General features: G+C 35.2%; 1 protein-coding gene and 1 long non-coding RNA gene across 2 annotated transcripts in view; one reads left to right on the forward strand and one right to left on the reverse strand.

The window, feature by feature from the left end:
• Positions 1–23,901, forward strand: part of LOC136036117 (tachykinin-like peptides receptor 86C) — a 186,594-nt gene that overhangs the window by 12,652 nt on the left and 150,041 nt on the right. The window contains exon 3 of the mRNA XM_065718133.1: positions 11,565–11,672. The gene's annotated coding sequence lies outside the window, so the exon portion shown is untranslated. The remainder of the gene's footprint in view (positions 1–11,564; positions 11,673–23,901) is intronic.
• Positions 77–13,878, reverse strand: LOC136036119 (uncharacterized). Its single transcript, XR_010619639.1, has 3 exons — positions 13,425–13,878; positions 6,081–6,175; positions 77–1,612 (listed from the first exon to the last, which is right to left on the reverse strand). It is a non-coding gene; the product is annotated as an uncharacterized LOC136036119 (long non-coding RNA).

Genomic DNA, 23,901 nt, shown 5'->3' on the forward strand with positions numbered 1-23,901 from the left:
TGTTCAAGGGATTAAATGTAGCAAAGCAATTACATAAGTGTGCATGAAGGTAGGTAGGTAGGTAGGTTTTATTTTTATCCACAATATAAACATAAATAAAAATGACAACACTAATAAATTATTGCAGCAAAAAGAAAGTCCTAAGGACTTGTGCTGCAAATTCATATTATGATTTATATCTTATAAATAAATATCTAAACATAACATCTCATGATTTTCCACCTAGCCTATTATATATATATAAAAACATGAACACAATGCAATAAAACAATCCTATTAAATATAATTTACCGGTTTAAGCCCCCACCCCACCCCAAAGAAACTGCGAAAAAAGACATCAAAAAGTAAATTAATAAAGTCATAAATTAATTAAATCACCACATTTTCGTTTCTTTATAGAAATTACAAAAATTTAGGCTTAATAATAGAAAAAGCTTTAGAATTTAATGAATTCTTCTGATTTGATTTAAGACAGGATTTACTTCTCCTAAATTAGTTCTTATCTAAGTTCATCGTCCTCAGTATCTATCACTGGCACTTATTTTAATTTTCTACTGACAGGAACTAAACACTGCTCCGACCCTCCCAGCAGCCATAGTTAGACCAAAAAATCCTCCATGAGACACGGTCATGCGCAAAGGCTTCGACGAGGTAGAACCAATCTAAACCTCAAAGCCAACCGAAGAGGTGGAAGCCTCCAAGTCTTTCCACATCGCTTCTGCCTTTGAGCACCAAATGTTTTTTGTAGCCTTCAGGGCAACGTTTCCAAATTTTGAGTGGCTGTGATTTAATAGTGGACCTCAAGATATATTGGTGGTCTTATAGCCTTAGACAATTGCCGAACCACTTGAGCCGTCGTGTCATTACGACTGGAACGGTTTTCAACAAGATTGGGCATGGTTCTTTACGGTGCTGAAGAATCTCCTTATTGATACTCGTTCATGGCATTGGACGCGTAGAATACGATGGCGGCATTTGCAATCAAAGACATCTAGGTTTCTTCTCTCTTAGCTTTGACAACCCATAATCACACCCATGTAGAAAAGTGCTGCTGACTATCGCTTCGTGTGCTCTAGTTTTCATAATGAGGCCTATGTTTCAGCTCCTCCATAGTGATTTAATGATCTGAGTGAGTCTTGCACAGGGTCTTCAAATACACTTTTTAGTTTACGGTGGGATTCCCCGTCGGAGTCGACAAGGTAGCAAAAGTAGGCAATTATCCAATTTGGTCAAAGCTTTTTCTGTCCAGGGATATAGATGGGAGAATGAAATTTGTGGACATCACTTTAGTCTTCGTTGGATTTATTCTTAATACAAAAATGGCAGGGTAGTATGCAGCTTTTTACAACAAAATTTGGGCTTTCAGAGAATCATCTTCTTCGAGACTAATATCATCAGCATAGTCCAGGTCAGTGATCTGAATACCTTTTTCAACCGTCAGTCGTTTTTTTAGCTACAAAAGCTGTCCATAATCTAGTCAATTACGTAATTGAAAATATTGTGGGACAGGAAATCGCCATGCCTTATTCTTGATCCACTGCAAAATTTTCAGACGCTTCATCGTAAGTCCTTTCTCTCATCTGCGTGACCTCAGAGTAGGCTTTTAAAAGCCCTAAAAAAAAATACGAAGGCATTCTGCCCTTTTTAAGAATTAAATAAAAAATCAGTTTTTCATAACAAAAGTAAAGAGCGAAAACAGGTCCTAAGCAAAGTGAAAAAAAGATAAATGACATTATGATAAATAAACTAGAAGTTAAAGAAATAATTTAATAAAAATAAAACCAATAATAAACTTATTAGTTACAAAAATTCAAACTTAGGTTCAAAACAAACTAAAAACGAACGGAAATTACTAAATAGTTGAACGAGGAAGCTGTCTGTCCTGTCCCCCAATTATAATTTTTTTAAAACAGATATTATAGGAGTTCAAACAATTAACGCAGTAGAAGAGATAAACAGTTAAAAGAAACGGACATGAGACATAATAAAGTAATTAAACCAATAATAAACTTACAATGTACCGAAAATAAAATGATATCCTAATCAAACGAGAAAGAACAGAAATTAGTAGATACATGACGTGGGAAATTTTCCCCCTTGAACTCCAATCATAGTGCGATTGTGGTTTACCGACACCAATATATATTTTAATCGATTTCAGAGCAAGAGAGAAAAAAAATGGACTGTATATCGAATAAAAACCCAATGTTTTATCCAGAGTAAAGTAGTTACCTGGATTCGGCTCGTCTTCCCTTCCCTCATCACCCAGAGGTTAAATTCTACTCGTAAAATGCTACAAAAATGCAATAATGTTGATGCGTTTTGTTATTTTTTCTGTAAGCCCCCTCAAACAAAACACCCAAAGTAATACATCTAATGTGACAGGTTTTATTGTGTTTCAGCCCCCCTACCCTTCACTCAAAGGTTCAATTTTATTCATAAAATAAAATGGCTATAAAAACATATATAAATATATTTTGGTACATTTTGTAAAGGTTTTTTACCCCTCCTCCCCCTCAAAAATCACAGTCTCTCCCCCAAAAATAATCCTAGATATAGCCAGACAAATACTAAACTGTTTAAAATATATATTTTTTTCAAAAAATGTAATTTAGATTTTGTAAAACGAAAGAGAAGCAAAAGAAAGCACCATTTTTTTTTTGTAAAAATTGATTCGTCCTGGGATTTCATTTTTCTTTGTTGCGCTCTGGTTAATGCTATAACAAATTAAAACTAAATTCATTTTTTATCTACTTTTCAATTAAAAATTTAATAATTAAAAAGTAAAATTCCATTAACAATCAAGACCACACCAAGAACAAATATTCAAGCTAAAAGAAATTGTTTTATGTCAATATTCTTCTTTTAGTTTTGTTTCTTTTCAACATACAGAGTAATGACCTCAGTTACACTTAGAAAATGAATAGTTTAATTTTTGAAGAAATCCATTTTATTCTTTGCAGCGAGGTTTGGCAATAACGAATCTATTCGGCTTTCTTATGCATTTTAAAGAAACATGTTGGAAATTAAAAAATATCAATGGAACTTTAATGCGTATCAGTCTGATGGAACTAAATTGATCTTAGAAAATGTAATGGAAATAAATTCAAGAATTTTCGATACTATATTTAAAGTTCAATGTTGTAATAATAAAAGACAAATTACTTAAATACGTATTGCTTCCACTAAAGCGTAAATAACGATCGCGCTATGATCTGAATGCAAGGTGGAAAATTTCCCACTTCACATATCTAATAATTTCTGTTCGTTTTGAACTTGATTAGAACGTTAATTTTATTTTGGGTAAATTGTAAGTTCATCATTGGTTTAATTTTTATTAAGTCTAATATCAGTTTCTTTTAACTGTTTTATCTCTTATTCTGTTATAACTGTCTTAACTCTCATAATATCTGTTTAAAAAAAAATTATAATTCGGATAAAAGACAGACAACTTCGTTGTTCAATTACTTAGTATTTTCTGTTCGTTTTGAGTTGAATATTAGTTTTACTCTTTGTAATTTATAAGTTCATTATTAGTTTCATTTTTATTCAGTTGTTTCTCTTAGCTTTTAGTTGAGTATTCATGGTAATGTCAATTATTTTTTTAGTTTGCTAAAGTCCTATTTTCGCTCTTTACTTTTGTTAAGAAAACGTTTTTTTATTACTTTCTGTTCGTTTTTATTCAATTTTGTACAAAAGGAAAAAATAATAATAATAAAACAAAAATTTATACGAAACAAATTAAAGCTTAGAGTAATTTAACTAGAGATGATATTTAAATTAGCCACGAATTTTGTATTAAAAATCAAGTAAAACAAAAGTAGTTTTTACAATCATAATGAACGTTTTTATTTCATAATTTTTCTAATACGGCCATACCTAAATCTTTCTGGGTAGGAGGCATGATTCATTTGTGAGGGGGGAGAGTACTTTCGAGAACGAAAGCCCTTGAAAGCCCTAATTGAATGAGCGTTTAATCGCTCATTTCGTATAATCATTCTAAATTAAAGCAGTTTGAACTTCATTTAACATTGTGCTGTCATAAAGAAATCTTCGTCCGGTAATTTTCAACTTAAATTTTTTTGGAAAGCAGTCGGAATCTCTTTTTGTATTAAAAGAAGGTAAATTGTATTTCATCTCAGTTTGTGTTATACAGCTGCATAAGTAAACTCATAAGAATGGGATCAAAGAACTTAGAACTAATTGTTAATTTCCATAGCTAGTTAGTAGGTCTGCAGAATTTTTGGTCTGTAGAATTTTCTGATTATAGCGGTTTCAGATGTCAGCTCATGCGATTTCAAAGCTACAGCGAAATAAGAACTGCACTTTTGTTAAGAAAAAAAATAAATAAAAACTCAAGGCGGTATCCAAAGTAAAGGGCTTATCTGGCTTCAGCTTACCCCTCCCCCCCTGTCGGCCCCCCTGTCTCCTTCCTCCTGAAAGGTTATTACTTTTCTTTTTTTCACAGGCTTGTCTCAGATTGTGTTCATATGTGAATCATAAGTTACAAAAAAATATAAAGCGAAAATAAGTAAAAATTGTTATCATATTTCCTTCTATGCAGAATTTTAATTACAACTGAACCAAATAGCTCCTTACTTATAATTCACTACCAGGAACTGTTCATAGTAGTCATTAGACGTATCAGTAAAAAAACACTCTTCGCCTACTTTTTACAAAGAAATTTTTATTTGTTCCTTTTTTAAGACACATGTAACAAAAAGAGTCGTTCCTTTTGTGGTTTGGAAATTATAGAAGCAATGGATCTCTTTTCAATTAAATTAAAGAAGGACTAGATATTTTTTTTTTGTTAGTTAAGGTATAAAGCCCAAAGATTGTTGTTAACATTTTTAAACATCGAGATATTGTGTATTTTCGGATGTCATATATCGAGCAATATAATCATAGGCCTATATACTGAGTAATATTGATATTTTACGTTCAATTTATAATTTAAAAAAACGATATATTTGATGGCTTTATATTTCAGAACTACGAGACATTTAAGCTTTTTCAAAGTAAACAGCCTAGATTAACACAATCACTCCTGGTAATAAAATAAAACACCAAATCATGCATTCGTTCTGGGGGAAAACACAAAATCGAGCATTTCTGATTATAGTGGCTTCAGATATCGGCTTATGCCATTTCAAAGCTACTGCAAAATAGGAAATGGATTCCTGTCAAAAAATAAAACTCAAGGCCGTATTCAAAGTGAAGGGTTTATCTGGCTTCAGCTCACCCCCTCCCATAACCCAAAGGTTGAATTCAACTCGTTGAAAAAGCTGCGAAAATGCAAACAAACTAATTTTTATGCGTTTTGTAAAGTTTTTGTAACCCCTCCTCGAACAAAACATCCAAAATAAAGCATCTAGAATGATGCTATTGGGCTTTATATCCCGCCCTCTAGCTTAAAGGTTCAATTCTACTCATAACAAGACTATAACACTTTCTGATCTATGACAATCCACAAAAATTTTTGATCTAATTAGTGTCCTCTAAAGTTTCTACGATCACGAGGCGGAGGTGGGAATAAAGAAGGGGCATTCTTCCTTCTCTACGGGATAAATTCAGCTGATTTTTGGGTTTAACATTGCTCTTTGTTTCCATAATAACTGCATCATAAATACTCCCAGAAATTTCACATTTTCACATTTTTGATATCTGTTTTAAATACTTTTTGTGCCCCCCCCCCAAAAAAAGGACTGGATACGGCCTGGAGATTTGACATCCGTTTCTACCTCCACCCCCACCCATCTCGTCTCTTCCTTAGAATATAATCTGTATTTATCTGAAGGCTCGATGATAGTTGGTATGAATGGCATTAGAATGTACCTTTTGAGGTATCACCCACCCTCCCTAGATAGCTAAAATATTTTCAAGGTCTAATTAGTGAACTTGATTAGGTGAATTTTGCCAAACTTGACATTCATATTTTACTCCTCCTAAAGTACTAGCGTAAAAAGAAAAGAGAGAGAAGAGAGAGAGAGAGAGAGAGAGAGAGAGAGGGAGAGAGAGAGAGAGAGGGAGAGAGAGAGAGAGAGGGAGAGAAATAATTTATTAATACAAATAACACTTACATAATCTTTCAACAATCATCGGGGAAACCCATTTGGCTGTATATGATGGTTGTTTCCATCCTTATAATCAACTGATGTATTTATTCACACTTCACCTATAAATCAAAATTACAAAAGAACTGCAATCATTAACATCTTCACAGATGGTGATGTTTAACGTTCCAACCCCCTCCTGAACTGGCTAACATTATGTGTCATCTTTATACCCTCTGGGAGTATTTTTCCATTTATAACATTTATCAAAATGACAATTAAAGCATAGGAAACCTCTTACGCGAGAGTCACAAATCTATTCAAGACAGGAATTACGGTCTTTGAGTCGTGCTGCGTATCCTCTATGCAATTTATATGGACTGCATAATCTACCCTTTTCATTATATTCATCGACAAAAGTACAATTCTCACAGGATGACCAGCTGTCCAATATACAGAATTTTAATGTACATGCTTAAACATTTTTCGATGTTGACTGTCTCACTTTCAAAAATATATTTACCAGGGAAAATAAAAATCTTCTAGGAGGAGGAGGAGCGACGTCAAAAACATCTTTAGACATGATTTTTCGAGTTAGTTCTTGTTGCCGTGCAAAATGGCCCGCTAGGTAGTTGTTAAAGGTAAAATCACAATTTTTTTTTCAATCAATATATTCATTGGCAAATTCACCTAGGTAAATTAGATAAATGCATCTGGGACAGGAAGTAAAAGTTTCATACAATAGTCCAAAGACGGAGATTCATTTCTCATTATATCGTAAAGTATCCTTTGAGGAAATATTTTCCTTTGAAGAGATAACTCTAGAAAATCATCATTTAGAATCAAACATTTTTCCAAAGTCACTAGATTCCTCGGAATTTTTGTTTCTCGAATCCACTCATTTTTAATCCTGGCATTCTCACAATCGATTGTAGACTTCCATGACTCGTTAATAACAAACTTACTCCTTTTATTTATATATTGGTTCAAGTCGTTGACTTCAATATATTTCTTTAATGCATTTAATCTGTCCTGTAACCTTTGCATATGCATCATATTCTCTTTTACCGTGAACCATGACTGTTCTTTCGACATAAAATTGCTTAATAATATAACACGTCGCACAAACATCTTGTCTCAATCTAAGGTTTGCAGCAACCCCTTGTAATTTCTACTGCAGCATTAAGCAATCTAGGTTTCATTTCACCATTGTTAGCGCCTTCAATATCCAAGAGAGTAAAAGCCTGCATTACTAAAGAATAATATCCTTGATATTGACACACTGAACTCTTTTTCAATACTGAAGCAAGGTCACGCAAGATTGCGTCACCCTCAACTCCAAATACGAAACATGCACCTGCATCTCTTAGAAAACATTCTCTGTGACGTAACATGCACCTGAATTTTTAGAAATTTAATAACACTTACGTCTTGAGTGGGTCACCGTGCAACATCAATTATTAAAAAAAGAAATGTGTAATGGGTATGGGTCCCTTTAAAAGCAGAGAGGCATCACTACTGGAATTGTCCGATAAGAATTTTACAGGGAAGGAGGGTCTTTTTTGCGGTGGAGGAACTTGCCAAGGAGGAGTGTCATCGTGACGGGATGAAATTTTACATGAAGGAGGGTGGGGACTGATTTACCCGCTTTATTTATAAAGGTATCAGAAATTCTATTCAAATTAAGGAGCGACATTAAAACTAAAAACAAACAGAGATTATATCATATTTTAAGGGGTTGCCCCCCTCCCTCAATACCTTGCTCTTTACGGTAAAGTTAGACGGTTTGTCCCAATTTCTTAAGAATGACTCCTGAAACACAAAGGCCGTTTAATTAGAATAAAAAGCTTTTTTAAAAGAGTTGCAAAGTTTCTATAAAAATACCTGTCATTAACATTCAACGACCCTTGTGTTTAAGTGGTCTTTCTTAAAGAATTGCGACGAACAGCCAAAATTTAGCATGAAGAGCAAGTATTGAGGATGGGGCAGCCCCCCTCATATACGGAATACTTTTAATTTGTTTTAAGCTGTAACATTGCTCCTTACTTTTAATTGGAAAAACTGTTTTTTATATAATTTTCATTATGATCTGGTTTCATTTTAGGATATACTTTTTTCTTTTGCTAAAATTATGTGAATTTTTCCTTGCAAAGTCAAAATTGAATGAATTAAAGCACGAAAACATAACTCTTTAAATCATGACAATCGTGAAACCTCTTTATCTTTAGCCCTTGCGATTATTCAAAGCGCAATTCTCATGAGATCTTTGTCTAATTTCAAATGTGTTTTCTCCTTTTTTTTAATTTGTGTAAAAGTGCATCTTGAAGATAAAATTTTATGGATAGAGCTCAGTGGCACCAATTGAGAGGATGAGCAATTTACGTTTGTATTCGTCAACCGTATGCTTCGTTTTGTGCAGCTATTATATAGCACTGCTATCTTTCGATGACCTTTTTTTAAACTGTCTCATCCATCCCACTCTTGTAAAATCTTTGTTTTGATATATCTTTATTGTTATTGTGGGTTTATAACCAAACTTTTGAGCAAAGAACAACAATCAGCTTTGGACTTTTTTGTGGTGAAAACATGGAAGAAAAATGAGGAGCTTTTAGTGCTCAAAGTGTCACGTCATTGTAAATAGAATCCCCTTCCAGTGACAGTCTTATGAAACAGATGGAGCAATATATAACCCTGGTCATCATAAAAGTTTGGTCTGTATCCCTGAAACCGTTTCAGGTTCTAGTAGTAGTAGAACTCAAAAACATATCTCAGATATCTCTAGGACCCGTAACGACGCGCCAACTTAATCTATTATTGAGTGATATCTGGCTTCCACTTCTAACTGAAGGAAATTTAGTACGCCTTACTTTAAAACTTATGAAGGGATTGAACACTCAAAAAAATATTGGATTCTCTGTTTTGTTTTGCATGCGGTCATTTTTTATATTGAGGCCCCAATGGCTGGAGAAACTGCATGAAAAAGGGCTTTCATTGATTCAAGATTTTGCAAGTGGGGAGACAGTTTTAATCTGTTAAATCAACATGATGGAAGTGAAAGACACAGGTATTGTATGTCAGAATGGGCGGAATTTAAAATACTTAGTACTGAAGCTTCGAGGCTTATAGCAAATGCCTTAATGATCCATATCTCAAGAGATTCAAGAAAATAGAGATCCCGTAAAGGGAATTTCTTGTGCTATGTTCTTCGGCTGACAGGGTTTTGTTTCAAAGGGGTAGTGACAAATCGGAAACAAACACAAACCGGTAATTTAAATGAAAATAGGGAAGAAATATACAGAGGTGAAAAAAGCTGAAGGCCCAATTACAGGACCAATATGGTTACTATTGCAGTCATCAGTACTAAAATAACGTAACTATACTAATAGGAAATGCCTTACGCCAAGACGTTATTTCATAAGTAAAATCAGCTAATTACTTCGCTATTCGTGTCAACAAGAAATGAGACGTTTTTTTCGAAAAGACCAATTAGTGATCCTTCTCTGGTGTAATATCAAGCAGAGAAATAGCAGAGCGACAAATCAGCTGCTATCATTATACAACGATCAAACGCCAAAAGCTTATCCACCTCAATTTTTGAAACTACGGAAAATCTTGCCGTAGATATTATGTTGTGTATTGCCCACCGTTATGGCGGCACATCCGTTATGAACGGGAAATTAATTAAATCAAACAAAGCTTAGGACGAAGATGCCCCATTCAAACTTTTGCGAATTTTCCCCGTGGCGCATCTGCTAAGGCAGCACACCCATTGTGAATACAGAATTTAATTAAAATCAAACAAAGCTTACAGAGATTGTGCCTCATATAGATTATGTCCCCTCTCATAACCAAAAAATAAAGCTTGTTTTTAACCGAATGCATACAAAATATCAGCGAACTTTTGGAATATTTCTATATGGTGCAAAGAACTAACGTACTTACACCATGTAGCAACACTTAATATGGACCGTTTGTGGAATCCAAGCACATTAAGTCTTGGAGCTCTAGAGGACGGTTCACACTCTCTATTCTTACGCACTCCACTCTGCTTCCAAGGTTAAGACTAGATTTGATTGTACTGTTGCTATAATAGCCGCGGTCTCTGATAGTTCACGGCAAGGCAGCGTCTCAACTCGGCTTCTTCCTCAACTTTACACATAGTGGAAAAAGTGTTGGGCATTGTAAAACGTTTATCAGAGCATCTTAATTCAGTAGATTTGCTGATTTAAAAGGCAAATGCTCTGATTTTTGGGAAATGCGAGGCAGTCCGAAATCTCAGAAATGATAAGGAATTGAACAACTTAAGCAAAATATATCCCAGTATTTGGTTTTGAATAATATACAGGAGCCAAAATTTCCAAAATCTAAACATTTGCATAAAGCAAGAGTATTCAAGCTATTTCCATTCGTCTGAAAGCCTTTCTTTCAAATTTAACAAGGAATAAACGCAATATTAGTCAGCCAGTTCAGTCAAACTCCGGTAAGCGTTTGTACTTCGAGGCAATAGGCTGTTTCACGAGCTTGATAGATCAAAACTTCTTGCAAAATATGCCACAGCTCCACTTTTTGTCTGCCTTCTACCTCTCAAATTCTGATTTTTCTGATTATCGAAAACGGAGATGGCTATGTATCATTATCAAGAGATTTTCGGTGTCGAAGATTATACCATAGAATCCCAGATTTTTATTGGAAAATTATACCTTTTAAAAAGTAAGATTCAAAAAATGTATCTCCTCCAAGCTCTCCCAATTTTATTCAGCCTCTCAATTGCCTGTTCTGCAGTGCCAAAATTGATGAAGCTTGTTGTGCCTGTGCCCAATGTCAGCAATGAGCGATTTTTTCTACACTAGGGCTTTTCAAGGGTTATGTGCGATCAACGGTGAAAAATGACATACCCAGTGATCTTCTGATCATGGCCGTTGAGCAAGAGAACGTAAAAAAAGATTAGATAGATTAATCAACGACTTCTACAAATAGTGTAGTTCTTGCTACCCTGCGTTTTAGATATCTTTGCTTAATATTTTTCTGATTGTCTTTTGAGTCTCGATTGATACTTAAAAAAAATTCTTGACGCAACCTTCCACATATCCATGAATTGGTAACCTGATAGAACTACTAATACCTATACCTGACATACCGAGTGATCTCCTGATCCTGACCGTAGAACAAGAGAACATAAAAAAGTATACTGGATGGATTAACCAAGGATTTCTACAAATAGCGAAGGGGTTACTACCCCGTGTTTTAGATATATTTGCTCAATATTGTTTTGTTTGTCTTTTGAATTCCATTAATGCCTTTAAAAATCCTTGATCCAACCTTCTACTTATTCGCGAATTGGCACCCTTATAGAACTACTAAAGCGTAAATTGTTTAAATCATGGCAATTATCTAGTCTCTTTGTCATAACCTACCCATGTATCCTTTTTAAACATTTTTCTTTTTTAAGGGGCTAAATTTAGTTAATTAAACATGTTGCTATACGAACGAAAGTAAGAGACTTTTTTTTAGATCAAAGGAAACATATTGATAATATACAGTTTCTCAGACATTGAAAGAAGAAATGAAGCTCAATTTGTTGGTAAGACTTCAAGTTGTCTCTAAGATGATACAACGGAGGTAAGTGATGGATTTTGGTTTGTTACTAGGTAATAAATGTAGGTTCTGTTGAGAGGACTGGTATTATTATGTTACGAAAAGACATATAAATTATCTGGGGCTGGATCAGATAAATAATTTCAGACCCAACATGATACAAATATTTCATAATAAATGCAAAAACTGCACGTCTAACGAAATATAAAGAAAAATCTGGTGATGCTGCATCTTATAGGAAACATAATCCTCCCACGGTTTGTCTTAGATAAAATTTTTCTTGGAAACTTGATTGAAACCTTAAACATGCTGATCTTTCAATATGCGCAAAAACATAATTTTTTTAAGTATCTGAGCTAACGCTCTCGGAAAAATCCCTGTTACCCAAGTTTTCAGTTTAGACAGTTCCAGATGTTGGTAGCAAAATAATATTTAAAAAAGAAAGAAAGCCGAACATAAATTACTTGTTGATGCGTGCAAGTTAGAATTAGAGTCACAGTCATGATATTGTGTAATTTTAAAAATCTACTGAAGTCTTTAGTAAAATTGAAGTTTATGATGCTGATTTTGCTATGCTTAAGTGCAATGTCGAGTCCAGAACTTAAGAAGTAACAAGATATCTAATAGACCCCTGAATTCTGTTTTATCTGAATCTTGCTTACTCTTCAATCTCAAATACCAGCATTTAGCAAAATATGTATATCTGGCAAAAAAGCAAATCTTTATTTAACATTGAATTGGCAATATAGCTAAAAATTCATTGAAAAAATCCGGCAATCCACAAATTTTGTGAACATTTGTAAATAGGTGAAAATGGCCTAAAAAGCCAAAAAGTTGTTGAAGTTAGATAGTAATTAATGGAAAAAAAGAATACACCAGAATAACTCAAACTAAGGTAGAATTAGCAAGAACAAAAATCTAAAATTTACGTAACAGACTTCGAGTCAACATTGTTCTTAGTTTTATTGTATTTTAACTTAATATTCATTGTTCAAATATAAGAAAATACAATGCGAAATAATACGCAATAAGAAAGCATTCAAAAACAAGTTTACTTCTTAAGATAAAGTGTGAGGTCCATTCTTTTGGTTCGTTAATTACGAAAAAAAAAAATTTGAAAAAAAGTTTTTCAAAGAAAGGGGCTATATTAAAACTTGGGATAAGCAGAAATAAAATACTAAAGCAATTTAAATTTAAAACGACTGGAAAGTATCATCAATGAATTGACACCCAGAACGGACAGAAATTAAAATAAACAATCACATCAGACACAAGGATAACAGATACTGATATAAATGAATAAGTAAATCCTAAAAGTAAATACTAAAATAAATAATGTAGTCAAACCTAAAAAGAAAATAGATTTGTACAAACAGGAGCTTGGCTATTTTCCCAATTCCCTATCCGTAAAGTTCAGAAGCCTGTTGCGTCACTGGCTTTTTATTGAAAACGATTTTTATTTTAAACAGTATGCTTTGTTTTGCATAGGATCTAAAAAAATAATAATAAACCACTATCTTGTTAATGAATCAGACGATCAACGGAAGTTTAGGGATGACACGTCATTGCTCAAAAGATGCAAAAGAAATATTAAGAGCAGTGCTATGGAAATTCCCGAAGACGTTGCAAGTGAAGCAGCTTACTCAAAATTGAAAGCGAATTTTCAAAAATCTAACACGATGACCCTCAGTTCCATAAATCAATGCCATCGCTTACAACTTCAATACCTAATGAAATAATTACAACAAAAACTAAGCTCTTAGGGCTTACACTTACGGGTTATTTGAAAAGGGAGGTCTGCATTTGCTCTATTATTAGATAAGCTAGTAAATCTTTGTATCTCCTTGAAATATTGGCTAAACTTTTGTTCCCAAAAGCACATATCCTCCACCTTTATACATCTTTCATCCGTCCACTTATTGATTATGCTTGTTCAGTGTGGCATTTTCGGCTTACGGTGGATCTGCCCGATAGGCTAGAAATTATCCAGAAGGGAGCCATGAGAATTATTTACGGTCGAGGCGAGTGCCTTATGTTTTCCTCCTCAAGGAATTCACCTCTCTGATGCCCGACGTGTTACTCTTTGCACTATCTTGAGGAATACTCTGCGTCAATACTACTCACAGTCGCTTACTTTCCATCAAATCCTCTTTTATCTCGATCAAAAGCACAAAAATATCGATTCTACATCCTGTCAATGAAAGAACTGGGCGTTTTAGAAAGAGTTTTGTGCCAGCGTTAATTGTTGAAATCCTAGATAAATAAATTGGTACTCTTATCTTAAGTTTCAGTTTGTTTGTTAGCGCTTGTTGAGCGACAAGCCTGTCGGAACCATTGTTATATGTTTTTATAATGTTCCTGGCAAAAAACGACAAATTTGGCAGTTTAATGTAGTGGAGAATCGTTTTAAATGAAGTACTATTAATCAGAGGCAATGTTATAGCGCTACCTATAGTAAAGGCCATAAGGCTTCAATATTATATTATGTATTATTTATTTTAATTTTTCCCAGTGAAACTTCATATGGAAGGGGTGGTCGTATAAACGTTGAAGAGGGCTCAATCACCTCGGAATTGGATGTTCTAGCACTCTTTTTAAGGGTTAAAAGTGATTGGAGGGCAACTAGTCCACTCTAGTCCTTTTTCTCCACATTCACCCGATCAAAATTTGAGATAGCCGTTTTGTTATAAATAAACCAAGGCTTAATTAGAGAAAAGAGGGTATGGAGATGGGGTGGAGAAGATATTTGCCCTCCGATTACTTTTGGCTCTTAAAAACGGCGCTAGAACGTCCGATTTTCAATCAAATGAACCCCAATAGTATGGCTGTGACAGGGATTGAAGGAACGCCTGAGACTCTAATGATTATAGCCTAGACCTCATTGCAAATACCCTAAACCTTAATTGCTTAATACAGCCAACACAACATTTACGTATACCTGTCAGGACATGATTAACATATATTCAAACTTCACTGAAAAAGGGGAAACATATAATCAACCTTCACTAAATAAGAGGAATGACCACTTTGTTAATATTGACCAGAACATGATTAACATGTATTCAACCTTTACTGAGTAAGAAAAATTACCACTTTAGTAAACCGGTTTATATGAATTCAAATGGAATGATATAATCGGCGTAATCAGAGGAATGACCGCTTAAGTAAACCATTTCATTTGATTTCAAATTGGACTAAAATAATTTATTATATCGTATTGAACTGCACTTGACAGTATCTATAGCATAGGCATAGTGTAACAACTTGTATCATCATATTCATTGGAATGAATGCAAATATCAACACTTCTTTTATAGGTAATTTATGGTGATCCATGTCCCTCCTCCAAGTGTCCCAATGCCCCTCCATCAGCTTTTTACCCCCCCCAAAAAAAAAAACGAAAAAATCAAAAATGAAAAGGAAACGAAAAAAAACAAATTTAATAATAAAAAAATAACAAAAAACAACAAAAAATCTAAAATAAAAAAAGCAAATTTTAAAATGAGAAAACACGAAATTAAAAACAAATTTAAACAAGATAATGAAAAAAAAAGAAAAATAACGAAGCATAAAAACGAATTTAAAAATGAAAAAAAAATAACGAAAAATAAAAACAAATTTCAAAATGAAAAAATAAAAATAAAATAAATATAATAAATTAATAAAAAAACTTTTGCATAGAATAAACTCAGCTATTCGGTAGATTCCAAGTCTTTAAATTGGTGAACGCATATCAAAAATTAATAAAAAAAGCACTTTTGCTTAGAACAAATTCAGCTACTTGGTCGGTTCCAAGTCTTTTAATTGATGACTGAGCACCAAAAGTAATAAAAAACACTTTTGCATAGAACAAACTCAGGTACTTGGTAAATTCCAAATCTTTTAATTGGTGACTCAGTATAAAAAACTAATAAAAAACACTTTTTTCATAGAGTAAACTCAGCTACTTGGTACATTCCAAGTATTTCAAGTGGTGACTGAGTATCAATACTTGTTAAAAAGCTCTTTTGCATGATACAAATTCAGCTACTTGTTAAATTCCAAGTCTTTTAATTGGTGACTGAGAATTAGAAATTAATAAGAAAAAGGACTTTTGCATAGACCAAACTCAGCTACTTGGTAAATTCCAAGTCTTTTAATTCGTGACTGAGCATCAAAAATTAGTTAAAAAAAGAACTTGTGCATTGAACAAACTCAGCTACTTGATAAATTACAAGTGTTTTAATTAGAACCGAGTATCAAAAATTAATAAAAAAGCACTTTTGTATAGAACAAACTCAGCTACTTGGTAAATTACAAGTCTTTTAATTGGAACTGAGTATCAAAAATTAATAAAAAAGCACTTTTGTATAGAACAAACTCAGCTACTTGGTAAATTACAAGTCTTTTAATTGGAACTGAGTATCAAAAATTAAAAAAAAAGGACTTTGGTATAGAACAAACTCAGCTACTTGGTAAATTACAAGTCTTTTAATTGGAACTGAGTATAAAAAATTAATAAAAAAGCACTTTTGTATATAACAAACTCAGCTACTTGGTAAATTACAAGTCTTTTAATTGGAACTGAGCATCAAAAATTTACAAAAAAGCACTTTTGTATAGAACAAACTCAGCTACTTGGTAAATTACAAGTCTTTCAATTGGAACTGAGTATCAAAAATTAATAAAAAAGCACTTTTGTATAGAACAAACTCAGCTACTTGGTAAATTACAAGTCTTTTAATTGGAACTGAGTATCAAAAATTAATAAAAAAGCACTTTTGTATAGAACAAACTCAGCTACTTGGTAAATTACAAGTCTTTTAATTGGAACTGAGTATCAAAAATTAATAAAAAAGCAGTTTTGTATAGAACAAACTCAGCTACTTGGTAAAGTCTTTGAATTTGTAACTGAGAATAAAAAATTAATAAAGAAGCACTTTTGCATAGAATAAACTCAGCTACTTGATCAATTAATTATTTGCTACCCAGTGAATGAGCAGGTTGATTTACATCATCTTTCACTCCTCGCATTTTCTTGCAACCACTGGCATATCTGCTTGTGTCTCACGACATTTCTTCCAAGATATCCATTAGGTTACGGGAAATCCCATAATTTAAAGGAAATTGCAAGGCGTTTATCAACAGCTTTATTGGGTCTAAAAAGTAATTTGGCAATATGAAGGTGTAGTAGGAGAAAAATAAGTTTTGACCAGAAAAAAATTGGTACAGAAATGGTTTCTTCATCATCCGGACCGGAAAAAAATGCTTAACAATATATCAAAAATCTAAATCTCTAGCTCGATGCGAAATTGTTTTTTTAATGTTTTTTATTTATTTTCTCAAAAACCGGGAAAAAAATTAAAAATGTAAACTATAATGTTTTACACATCTTTTTAGATCAGCTTTTGGCTCTGAATTCATTTCTGATACTCATTTCGTTACCTGACCAAAAGAAAAATATTTATCAGAAAAAAAAAAATGGGGAAAAAAACTGTGTCTTTGGGGAAAAAACTCTTACCAGCGTTGCAGTCTATTTGGCTATGTAAACGAAAGGCTTAGAAAAAAAAAAGACTAAACAACAATAAACAGGAATGACGAAACACCTCAGCGCCAAACACCATGAGACAAGGCAGGTTCTAACTTAATGTGTTTAGAGAAAAGCTTTTATCTTAATTTTCAAATATATAAAAATTGCACATCATCAAAATATAGGAACTAGATTTTCATCATCACAGTTAACTGTTACTCTTCTTCACTAAGTTCTTCTTCTTGAAACTTCGAATTGTTGCACGAGCTTCCCTTACAGGTACGGCAGGCTATAGAACACTCAAGTCCGTTTTTCTTACAGGTACACTTTTCACTATCACAGCCGTCAATACGACACGAGCATTTGATAATTTTCAGCAGCTGAGACGGAGCAGCAGGGAGATCTGTTTTTATTGGCGCAAAAACTTCGTTATCCTGCAGTTTCCATCCCAGGCGTAAAGGGTCTACTGGGTTCCCGAGCCAGATTTGAACTTGGCAGTAGACACGTAGCGAGTGGTACTTCGCTGCTGCCTGAGTTGGTGGCAGTTCTTGTGGATGCACGAAAGTGGTGGCAGTGCTCACTTTTCTGTGAAAGACTAGCTTTCTGGCAGTGTCCAGGTTCAAAACATCAGGGCAACCGTACAGTATCAACAATGCTCGCTCTCCTGCTGCCACAATATCGTCAAGCGATGCGAGCTTGTCGCCAAATATAGCAACGCTGTCCCTGAAACTCTTGTTGGAAAGTAGCAGCTGAACGGCTTTGCCCTTTCCTATTCCGTAAAGGTGAGAGGTTTTGACAGCACGTCATGACAGAACGGTATCAGATTGCTGACATCTGTTCCTAGCTTCTGCTTCATCTCACTAATATCCCAATCTGAACTAGTACCGCCAAACGTAGCTTCAGGTGAGAAATATAAACGCCCGGAACGCGAATCTGATCGACTGATCAGAAGAACCAAGATGTCAGTATCCTCAGCAACCACGATTGTGTCTGTAAGACTAGCAGCTTCTACTGCTTTTTCTACAATCAGAACGTCGGCGTCTCCTTCCGAGTGAAAAATTCTGAAACCAACGGCTTCTAAATGGTTGCCGAGCAGCTTCAGGAAACGTCCTTTGTTTGTCTTACATGAAAGAAACTCTTCATTCTTCATGCAGAGGGTCATCTCTTCGGTGAAAAAGACTTGGCGGCCAACCATCCTTGCTCGACATAAATGGGTAGCATCTTTGATTGCTGGACCACCTTCATATCCGTCAAACACAACAATCGCACTAGGGTACCTTGCTTGTACGTAATGGACGTATGAAGCAAAGATGACCTTGAAGGTTGACCCTACCTTCCATGGAACTCGATGTAGAAGAGAACCACCATCCAAGACGATGTTACACGCAGAAGCAGATCTTGAGGGTGACTTAGTCTCAATCCCGCAAGCCAGAAAGATCGCTTTTGCAAGCTCTGGCTTATCTGCTTTTTTCATAAGGCCATCGCTTTCGAAAAGAGAAGGAGGAATCGTACAAAGTTCGTACTTGAAGTATTCTTCTCGGAGGTCAGTTCGTTGGGCTACTATTATAAACCGCTGGAAAAGGAGCACCGGATCTATTTGCGCTACCACAGAAGACCCCGCCTTTTTGGCATTCATTAGGGTCACTTGGTCTTTTTTCTTGAAGACTTGCTCCTTCAAGGTTTTTCCCGTCATCTTACTTAGAATCAACTTTCCAGCCACATCGGCCTCGTCAACATTAACATCTTGGGAAGAAGTTATGCTTGGGAAGAAGTTATTATCAAATGAAAACCGCCTAACTTGAGAACAATACTACTCAGCTCATTCGTCGTGTCGGACTTGAGGATCTTCATAGACTTCCACCAGAGCGACTGGTCAAATGTGAGAACGGGTGTGAATCCGTAGGTTCTGCCTTGCAAAGCTACGAAGCGCAAGGTTGAGTAAAGGCAGGATTCGTTGCTAGACGGGAGGTCAATCATGGGCAAAAACAAGACGCTTGCCTTGCTGCGAAGGTTTCCCGTTTCATGATGTATTTGGTTAGAGAAAACTGACTGCATGAATCCATTCCAGCTCGGCCTTGGGACATTCAGGAACCCGGTAGCTAACCAGAGCTGATCGAGTGAGGCATACGGGTCGTTGACATTTTTGCCAGGGATCTTCTCATATTGCACCTTTGAAAGCACTGTCTCACTTAAGCGGTAAGGGTAGATGGGAATTTTTCCTTTTTGGGCTACTTCATCTAATGAAACTTCAACTCTCAGAATGGGCGATCGGCTGTTAATGAGAGGAGGCGTGACTGTTGCTAGAAGAGCCATCCCAGGGAAAGTGTTTCTTCCGTCCATCGTGCAAACATCGTGATCTGCTACATCGAACTCCTGCAAGGCTAGATTCATCATGGACTGATGCACAGCGTTTAAATTTCTGGACTTCAGCATAGGAGGAGCAGAATCCATGGCTGTGTAAAGTGTCAATAAGAAATCTGGACTTTAAATGGTGATCCAGTTGCACTGCTAAGCCTAGTTGCAGTGGACAAATGAGGGCACGCGGGCGAGCTGCTTGAACGATGGAATTGCCAATGGCAAGCACTTTGAAGGAAATATCGGTTCCAACGAATATTTCATCTAAGAACACCATTAGGCTATCAGGTAGAGAGCCTACCAGCTGTTCTCCAGAAGAAATCTGCTTTGCGGTCATATATGATTCCTTCTTTGCTGGCAGTCCTTTGATATCACTTTTGATAATCTTTGCTGCTGCTCTAATAAGCTTGATTTTCTCACTCTCTTCGTTATCGGTTTTGTCCAAGTAATAAAAATTCTGGAGGATCGCTGATGCTTTTTCTTTGAATGTCACCACGTCAGCCTTACCGTCAATAGTTGCAAATACTAGCTGGTCACTGAAATATTCCAGAAGCTTGCTCTTCAAGTACTTGTTACAGTACGGTTCAAGGTCTGTCCCATTCAAAAGCTCTCCCATTTTAACAACAAGTTCACTGACTGTATACTGTTCTTCGTCATTTTCTTCGAAAAAAGTACCCAGCTTCAAAAACGCCTGATATCTTTCATCGTGACCTGGCCTCCCCCTTTTTGGACGTTTTTTATCTGGCTCAGTATCTTCGAATATTCCAAAAAGTTCTTGCGTCGCAAATCTGGCGGGAAGGCTCTTATTTAATCGAAACATAGAAGAACAGGCTGCGTGATAAATGGCGTCAACTGCGTGCAGGTCTGAAACTGCACATATTCGGCGGAAAACGTTATTTGACCAATCATCATCACGGCTTTTGCACACTGCCTTTATACTCTCTTCAAAATCTTTAGTCCGAACCGTGTACCACTCGTGTCCTTTTCTGTGGGTAGTGTGGAGATTTATCCTTGTAGTGCAGAAAAAGCAACACTCTTGGAAGTTGAAACTTGGAGTCCGTGATCGGAGTACCACTTTTTCTGCTTCCGTATTTTCTTGCAAGGTTCGTCGTCTCTCATTCTCAATTTTCGACAGGTATATTTGTTTATGAAAGTCTTTCTGCAAGCAACATGGACTTGGTTCCCTGCCTCGACAGAAATGCTGGTACCTCTCGTTTCGCTAGCTTCATTGATCGCCGTAGCTCCTTTTTCTGCCAGTACAGACGATTCTGAGGTGTCTATTGAACGTTCAAAAGGGGACATAAAACTGCGGTCTCAGCCATCTAAAAAAGAGAACTGGGAATAAGTGAGCTGTCGGTGAATGTTACAACGAAAATCCTCATTCTGAACCGAAAAATTCGTGCTCCTCTTCGAAAAATACCCCGTGATCATGTGTCGCTTGATTTTTTTTTTTTTACTTCATACAAAAACAAAAACAAAACATAAAAAAGAATTAAATGATTAAACGTGATGTTTCTTTCTAATAAAAGAGCACAAAAACAATCGTTTCTTAAAAGGGAAACCATCAATAAACTAGTTTTCTTTTCACGGTTCCTCATTCTCGGATTCTGGAAATATCTAAAAAATAGGCGCAAAAAAATGTGAAAAAAGGGAATTTGGCAACGGGATGGAGATTTAGATTTTTGATATGTTGTAGAGCTCTCTTTTCTGAACACAGTGGTGCAAAAATAATTTCTTTACCAATTTTTTCCTGGTTCGACCATTTCTTTCCGTATCTTTCCCCTACTAGTGGTTCACAATCACATTCAGGGGCTTGTGACGTATGTGCTGCTTAATTAATATCGTGATAAATTTGTCAAACTGCTTTGAAGCTGAAAACATTACGACTATTGATGGTTCGATCATCGTTTACATAGAAATAATGGACTGATTTGTGAACCAGTTTAGAGAGAAAGTGAAAAAAAAAATAGAAAAGATTATAGTAAAAAAAGAGTATAAAATGCTAAAGCAACTCATTTGAAAATTGTGGAGGTGGAAATGTAATTCGAATAATTAAGCAATAACCTCTGAATGAATCACCTTTTATGGCTACTCCTTCTTCAAAGGAATCCAAGGAAAATGGAGGACTCCATAGTTAATACATACAACCCTGAAAAGTCCTATAGCTTTTAATTAACTCTTGCCTAGTTTACTGCCTATTTACATGTTGTTTTTATGTGTTTTTCGTTTTGGGTTTGCGTTATGGGTCTTTGGACTTTGCGGAGCAGCTTGACGGCGTCAAACATTGTAGTAGCGTTGCTCTTCTAATGTAATATTTCATTCTACTTCACTTTCAATTCTGATGTGTTCTGGTTCTCTCTGTTGCTTGTCTTCTAACAGCACAATTCTTTGTTGTTTACTTTCATTTTTGACACATTCACGTTACCCAGGGTAAGGTATTAAATCAGACAGAAATTCAATTAAAAAACACAAGCATTTTTCAGACAAAATTAAAGACTAACTTTGAAACTTAAAACGCGCAAAAATTTTTCTCCACATTTCTGATCTTCCCTCTTTACGCCAATTAAATTAAAAAACAAATTTTTTCAACTGAAAGCAAGGAGCAACATTAAAACTTAAAACGAGCAGAAATTATTACGTATATGAGGGAAAGGTGGCTGCTCTCCTCAAAACCTCGCTCTTTACGCCAAATTTGTTAGTAATTTTACCAAAAAGCTCCTTATTGTTGTAATTAAAGGAGCAGTCTTTCGGGAGTCGTTCTTATAGAATTCAGACAAACTTCAAACTTTAGCGTAAAGAGCGAAGCGTTGAGTAGGAACAACCCCCACCATATACGTAATAATTTCTGATGGTTTTTTAAGTAATACGAGGAAATCTGGCTATACCTCCACGGATAAATCCCTCCTCTGCACAGATTTATTCTCTAGACAGTTAAATCCTGGTGAATATTCACCCCGGACAATTACCCCTACAATCTCCATGCGTAATTGAGTCGACAATGAGAAACCATTACATAAGAAGAATTTCGTATAGGAATTTTGGTAAATTCCGCTAGTTTAAAATTTCCCCTGAAAATTTCCCCCCTGGAAACTACCCTCCCCATGACTATTCCCTTGGAAAATTCACCAGTAGAAGATCCCTCCCCCGGAAATGTATGCATACTTCCCAATAACAAATACTATACGTAAACAATGGGCAAATTTTAGACCTTTCCCCAGGCTCTGGAGGGTCATGATATTTTCAAAGGCATAGCTATTTGGCCTTTCAACTATGCTGAACAAAATGGCTATCTCAAAATTTGATCAGACCATTTTCAGAAAAAAGAGCCTGGGAGGGGGCCTAGTTACCCTCCACTTTTTTGGTCACTTTAAAAGAGCACCAGAACTTCTCATTTCCGTTTAAATGAGCCCTCTAACGATATTCTAGGGCCACTGGGTCGATAAGATCACCCCTGAGAAAACAAACAAACAAATAAACACGCATTCGTGATCTTTCTTCTGGCAAAAAATACAAAATTCCACATTTTTTTAAAGACAGGAACTTGAAATCTCTTCAGTAGGGTTACTGGTACAGTGAATCTGATGGTGTGATTTTAATTAAAATTCTATAGCAATTAGGGTTTTTTCCCCCTATTTTCGAAAATCCGGCAAATTTTACCCGGCTCTTAATCTATGATGGGTAAGACTAAACTTAATTAAACTTACATGTTTAAAATCAGCATAAGAATTCAATTCTTTTGATATGTCTACTGGTATAAAAACTCCTATTTTGGAATTACTGTCACTATTGAGCCGGGTTTCTCCTTACTTATAGTTCGTTACCACGAACTGTTTGATATTTGAACGACTACTTGAACACAAGGGCAATTGAAATGGGAGTATTTTTTTCTACAAGATGTAAAAGAATTGGATAGCTTATTGATACATTTTGGTTTAACGAACAATTCCCAGTTCAAATTTAATAAAAGAAAATCAGTAAATAAGCATACTTAAATAAAGCTGTTTTCCTTATTTGATATCATCTAATAGAGGACTTGAACGCCTACTAGCAAATCTAGTTTCATTTCTACTTATAATTTCTCAGGAGCAATATTTGGTCAAAGAATATCTTAGACCTAAAAATATTCCTAGGAGGTGTTTTTTCTTTATTATTGATCATGTAATAATGGATCCAGTTTACGCTTTTTAACCTTAAGGAAAAAAACAAGAATTTTTGGAAATAGGACATGTGTATGGTTTGATGAAGAGACCTTAGAACTACTCCAGTTAGAAAACAAGTTATATTTCACGCGGTTGCACTCAAGATTTGTTAGCTTTTGGGGTGTGATAACTACAAACTTTAGGAAAAAAAGAAAATGCATAAAAAAAACACATTTTAATGTAAACTGTA

This window comes from Artemia franciscana, chromosome 15 (assembly GCF_032884065.1).
Source record: "Artemia franciscana chromosome 15, ASM3288406v1, whole genome shotgun sequence".
Classification (NCBI taxonomy): Eukaryota; Metazoa; Arthropoda; class Branchiopoda; order Anostraca; family Artemiidae; genus Artemia; species Artemia franciscana.